The sequence below is a fragment of the Scaptodrosophila lebanonensis genome, unplaced genomic scaffold (assembly GCF_003285725.1).
Source record: "Scaptodrosophila lebanonensis strain 11010-0011.00,11010-0021.00 unplaced genomic scaffold, SlebRS2 tig00000525-arrow-arrow-pilon, whole genome shotgun sequence".
Taxonomy (NCBI): domain Eukaryota; kingdom Metazoa; phylum Arthropoda; class Insecta; order Diptera; family Drosophilidae; genus Scaptodrosophila; species Scaptodrosophila lebanonensis.
The window spans coordinates 56561-63630 of NW_022060696.1; positions in this window are offsets into that span (position 1 = coordinate 56561).

Here is a 7070-nt window from a genome sequence, read left to right on the forward strand (position 1 = left end):
AACTACTGACCCAGAACTATACGAAAAGACCAGACTGGACGAAATAGACCGACTTAAACAAAAACAGAGCACTGACCTAGCATACCACAACAGGAGTAGGAAATCCCTAAAGACATACCAACCCGGTGACGAAATATTCGTGAAAGTCAACACTAGGTTGGGGTCGAAATTATCAGCAAGATTCAGGAAAGAGATTGTACACGAAAATAACGACACAACAATCACCACAAAAACAGGCAAGATAGTACACAAGAGTAACATCAAAAACACTTAATTACAGGTGGTTGTCATGGACAACAACTGGGACGTTCGGAGTCGACAAACGAACTACACAGACGCGCAAACTGCAACAATATACCTAGGACTAGGCAAAATACGTACCGCAACGACCAGAATTATTCACGTCCTCGATCTCGATCAGATGGAGAAAGCATTGGACACCATCAGATTTCACACAGAACAAGGACTAAAATTTAGCAGCCTCTACCATACTCTGCACCACGAAATAAACCAAACCTATTCGATCCTCTACACCATAACCTCCACTTTTAATAAAAGAACCACCAGAGCCATAGACATGATAGGAACTGCATGGAAGTACGTGGCAGGAAGCCCTGAACACGACAATTTTATTAAATTGGAAGAACACATTAATAAAATAGTTTCAAACAATAACAAACAAATAATTATAAATAACCAACTAGAACAAAGACTAAATAGCTTGACTAGAATAACTAATAGTTTGACAAACACCATAAAAAGGGATGACAAATTTAATCATGATATTGCCATTAGCCTCCAAAACCAGATAAGATTAATCAAAGAAGAAGTTATTAATATTAAATACGCCATACAATGGACAAAACTGAACATAATAAACACCTTTCTACTCGGTGAAAAGGAAATACATGAAATAGACAACATTTTTAAAATAGGAAATATGCCTTCTTTATCAGTCGAAGAGATGTTAGAATTCTCAGACGTATCAATTTTACATAATAAAACTGTACTACTATATGTAGTGAAAATACCAAATTTGGAAGAAATAGATTATGAAAATATTTTAATCAAACCAATAATAAAAAACAACACAATTGTCAACACCCAATTTGGGGAAATTTTTTCGAACAAAGAAAATATGTACGGGATCATAAAGAATTGCAAGAGTTATAATAATATAAAAATTTGTCAGAAGAATGAAATTGTAAACCTTAGAAATAACACTTGTTTGCCTAGGCTCCTAAAAGGAGAGAAATCGCTGTGTGAATTCAGTAACGCCGACCACATCGACAAAATTGAAGAAATCAGCAACGGACTCATTATGCTCAACGACTTCAACGGGATTCTGACCTTTCGGCAAAACAACACAAGGAACCTGGCCGGATCTTACCTTATTAACTTCTGGAATGAATCCATCACAATTGACAACAGAGTGTTCACCAACCTAGAAACCACAGTACTAAAAACGGGCTCCCCAGTAATCCAAATCACCCCAGAGGAAAACAAGCGACTTAGAATATTGTCTCTGGAAGCTCTAGAATCTTTACAAATCGACAACACCGAGCAGCTGAATAAACTACGCATAGCAGCTCACAGCTCATGGGTTTTCACTGTCATCTGCATTGTGGTAATACTCATCAGTATATTCTACCTCAACAAGAAGAAACAGCAAAAGATAATACTGCAAATGGCTCCTCAACCTCAACTCAAAGCGATACAAGACCTACAGCCACAAAGAAATGACCAACTACATTTCAACAATATACCATTCTTTTGATGCTAATTGGAGAAGACGAAACCGCTTGAGGACAAGCGTCAATTAAAGGGGGAGGAGTTAATAATAACAACATTAAAAGTACTCTGGTCAACGCTCCGATTCGGTTACATCAGCTTGCACTGCAGAATCAGCGTCTCGTCGGCTTCCGCCACATGCCAAGGCAGCGCAGTTGCAACATAAAATTCACTGTAAGTCAAATTGTGCTGACATGGCCAAGTTTCTTCAATGTGAGGTTCGCTGCATCGCCGACTGACGGGAAGCGCCGCTGGCAGCGTCACTGAAAGCGTCCACAGCTAGCGTAGGGCTAAACTTAAGTTTGTAAATTCAGTCTTAAATTTGTATCCAAACTAAAAGGTCTTAATTGACCGATGAATAAATATAATTTTTTCCAATAATTAAACATTGTGAAATTTAACTTGTATGTGGTCTCCAATATTTCCGTAGTGTCGAAAACAACCAAGAGACGACGTAGTATTATTATGTTTAACAGTTTTTAATATTATAGGTTTATTTAGATGTAATAACAATGTTTGTTTGTGTGTGTGTATGTTTGTGTAATTATTATATATAAGTACTTTAATGAATAACTTTATATATATGTATGTAATTAGGCTTCACTGATACGTGCGTAGCTCACGAGATTCTGGCACTGACTGAATAATTGCTCGCTCTCTTTTAGCATTTTGCTCTTCGTGCACTTCGCGTTGCACGTTCGGTTGCTTGCTCTTCTGGAACTTTCCCAATTCCTACATTCGGCCCTCCTGACGCGGGATTCGTCCCGAATTCCTTCATGTATTCTGCTACGGTAGAGGTTTTACAAGGACCTTCTCCATCTCCTACTTTCTCCACCTCATACCCTTTACTTTCTACTAGTTCCCTTACTACTTTTGTCCAATCGTCTGTCAGTTGTGCTTCCTTTAACCGATGCATCACACTATCTGTCAAAACAAAACATGAAACTCGGCTTAATGCATCCACATGTCTCATTTTTGTGCCTGAGCGGTGTTCTATTTCATAATCAAAATCTTGTAAAAACATAGCCCATCGCGCTTCTCTCAACGGAACCTCTTTCTTTTTCATTGTCATGGCAAACGCATTACAATCAGTTACGATTTTGAATTTTGTTCCCAAGACATACACGCGCCACTTTGTTAAAGCTCCTATAACTGCCAAAACTTCGAGTTCATATGAATGGTATTTTTCTTCACAAGGCTTTGTCTTACGGCTCATGTACATAACTGGATGAAACAAATTATCTCCTGAGTTCCTCTGCAACAAAACTGCCCCAAACCCAAATTTAGATGCATCCGTATGAATTTCTGTTGCCAATTGTGGGTTATATAACATCAATACTGGTTTACTTGTCAACGCCACCTTTAACTGGAGGAAATTCGGGAAGGGTTAAGCCATCTCGGGCACAAGGTCAGAGATCTCTTCAATCCCACCCAGAGAGGCACCAAAAAGCCTCTTAACATCTTCTTCGCCAACCTCGAACCGGCCAGGAATAATAAGGAGGTTTATCAAGTTAAGCGGCTTTGCAGCTCAGTGGGGACGATCGAGCCACCGATCAAGTTTAACGATGTGCCCCAATGCTATCGCTGCCAGGGATTTGGACACACCCAACGGTACTGCCACCTGGAGCACAGATGTGTCAAGTGCGTAGACGGGCACCCAACCTCTGAGTGCACAAACACCAGCAAACCGGCACACTGCCTGCACTGCGAAGGCCCACATGCGGCCTCCTACAAAGGTTGCCCCGCATATAAGAAAGCAAAGAACATGCTCGCTCCAAAGCAGCCAGCTTCTCGTGTCCAACATCCCGCGAACTCCAGTAGGGTTAATCCCAACCTCAGCTATGCCAACGCAGCTAAACAGGCAACCGGTGGGACTCACACCTCCCCGCAACCAGACAGTCTGATGGAAGCAATGATGACCAGGATGAAATCCATGTTCCAGAGAATGATAGAGAAAATGATGAGCCAAATCACGCAAATGATGGCCACCGTTTGCAAGTCCCTATGCAAACGGGATTAGACATTACCATTTGGAACGCAAACGGCCTGATCAAGAGCAGGCCTGAGGTCGAGCTATACTGCAAGACCAACCAAGCTGACATTATACTCATTTCCGAAAGCCACTTCTCCGCCAGGTCTTACTTCACCTTAAGAGGGTATGACCTTATCCCTGCCAACCATCCAAGTGGTTCGGCCCGCGGCGGGGCGGCCATCCTCATCCGCAGCAGCATCAAATTCGAGACCCTACCGACCATCCAAGAGGATTGGGTGCAATGCGCCCGAATTTCCGTCAACACCACTCATGGCGACATCACTGTAGGGGCTGCCTACTGCCCTCCAAGGCATAGGGTCAGAGACGAGGATTTCGAAATGCTCCTGGACAGCCTGGGCCCCAAGTTTGTCATAGGAGGGGACTTCAATGCCAAGCACACCTGGTGGGGTTCCAGAGTCTGCAATCCAAAAGGCAGAGTGCTGTGCAGGCAGGTTCTGTCCCGCAATCTCAAATGCCATGGGACTGGTGCACCGACCTACTGGCCCACCGATCCTGCAAAAATCCCAGACGTTCTGGACATTGCCATCTCCGGTGGCTTGGATTCTGCAAGGATTCTAGCCAGAGAGGTCGAGGATCTCCTTTCGGACCACAGCGCCATAGCTATTTCCGTGTACGCTTCAGCCATGCTGCGAACCGCCCGTAAAAAGCTGATATACAAAACCTCAGACATCAGCAGATACCATCACTGGCTGAACTCCATGAACCCGAACCCACCAATGGACACTCCCGAAGATATCGAGACTGCCGTCGAGAATCTCACCACGCAAATTAAGGAGGCAGCGGCACGTGCGGCACCAAGGCTCTCAAACCAGCTGAGAGCTACCAGCAGGGACGTCCACTTTTGGAATCCCCAAGTAATCGAGCTGAAGACCGAGAAACGGCGTCTCCGACGAGTATGGTTCCTCTCAAGAAATCCTAGAGACAAGACCGCTCTTAACAGAGCCACAAAGGAGCTTAAGGAGGCTTTGGCAAACCTGAGGAAGGAGGCCCTTGACAGCTTCGTAGGACAGCTTGCGCCTGGTGACCCTTACCACAATTTGTGGAATGTCACCAAGCACATTAAGCGGCCGCTCAAGAGGATTCCGGTGCAGAACAGAGGCGGAGAGGGCCAACGCATTCGCCGAGCACCTGGAGGGAGTCTTCACACCAATTCTTCGATGCTCTCCCTATGACGCAACGGAAACGGCCAGACTCCTGGATGAACCTCTCGCAGACTCTGAGCCGATTCCCCAAGTTACGGAAGAGGAGACTGCCGAGCTAATAGCTGCAATGCATAACAACAAGGCACCAGGCGATGATGGCATCAATGCAATCGCATTAAAACTTCTCCCACCCACAAGCAAGAAACTCATAACGCTCATATTTAACAAATGCTTGCAAATGGGGCACTTCCCATCATCATGGAAACGTGCAGAGATAGTTATGATACATAAGCCTGGAAAACCTGAAGCTAATCTTGCCTCCTATCGGCCGATCAGCTTACTGCCAGTACTCTCAAAGATACTCGAAAGAGTATTCTTAAATAGAGTATTGCCGATAATGGACGAGGCTGGTCTGATCCCCGATCACCAGTTTGGATTTAGGCGCTGCCACGGAACCCCAGAGCAATGCCATCGAGTGGTTCAATATATCTTGGACGCTTTTGAAAACAAGAAATATTGCCTAGCGGTCATGCTGGACGTCAAGCAAGCCTTCGATCGGGTCTGGCACCCTGGACTCCTCCTGAAGATTAAAACCGGCCTGCCCCAGCCCTACTTCAAGTTCTTGAAGTCATTCCTGGAAGGACGAAGGTTCGCCGTTAAATGTGGAGAAGCCCGCTCAGGTCTTAAAGATATTCGCGCCGGTGTCCCCCAAGGAAGCGTCCTCGGCCCGCTTATGTACAATGTTTACACGGCCGACCTCCCGGTGCTACTGAGCACCAACATTATGGTAGCCACATATGCCGACGACACGGCCTTCCTCACCGTAGCAGACACCCCAGCAGAGGCCTCCCAGGTAATGCAAGAGCAACTCCATCTGCTTAACTCGTGGCACAAGAAGTGGAATATCTCTGTTAACAGCGATAAGTCTACCGCCACCACCTTCTCCACCCGCTTCGGCAACTGCCCACCAGTTAGCCTCAATGATACTACAATCCCAGAAGAAGACACTCCCAAATATCTTGGCATCACCCTCGACAGGAGGCTAACGTGGAAACCGCACCTGCAGAAGAAGCGCCGCCAGGCAGAAGACCGCATTAAAGCGTTCTACTGGCTGATGGGTAGGAGATCCAAGCTGCCGACGTCATCAAAGCTTCTTGTATACAAGGCGATCATCAGGCCAATCTGGACATACGGTATCCAATTGTGGGGCACCGCCTGTAAAACTAATGTCCGAATTATACAGACATTCGAGAACAAAGCTCTCCGCATCGCCACCAGCGCTCATCCTCTGCACGACAACGACACTATTCATGAAGTCCTCAGCTTCCCTTGGGTGAAGGACGAAGTTAAGAAAATCAGCAAGCGGTATGAACTTGCTGGACAACAGCGAACGGACCAGGAGGCTGCTCAGGACCCATCCTCTGGACCTCCCCAGGGACTAGCCGGATACTACAAGTACACTCTAAATGAAATAATAAACTGAGAAGTTAATCTTTATCAAATTTAATGATTGTCCATGATGGACAGTTTTAAATAAAATACGAAGAAAAAAAAAAAAAAAAATATTTTCATTCAATTTACGATAATCACAGCAAAGCCGTTTCTTTCCGTTTTTTCTTTGCCACCAGTACAATAGGTGAAGCATATTCTGAAGTACTCGGCTTTATAATTTTCTCCGCGAGCCATTCTTCTATTTGGTCATCGACTATTTGCTGCTCACTAAACGCTAAACGCCTGGCATGTTGGTAAACTGGCAACTCATCTGTCAGACATATTTTCATTTTTACTGGACAATTTATATTTCTCTTCGGATTATACTCATTTATCATTCGCTTCACGTCGCTCTTTGCATCTCTGATAAATCTGATAAAACAACATCTATATTATCATCACTTTGCTCTGAGCTAAACATGCATAAGCTTTTAAATTCCTTCATCAGTTCACTACATGACCCTTTTGCGTTATGTTCACCATATATTTTGCATTCTTCATTACCTGCTGGTCTGCGCACAAACTCTGTTCCATTTTTCGTTACTTTCATGTTTATATTTTCCAGTATTGTTCTGCCTAAGATAGCCTCAAAT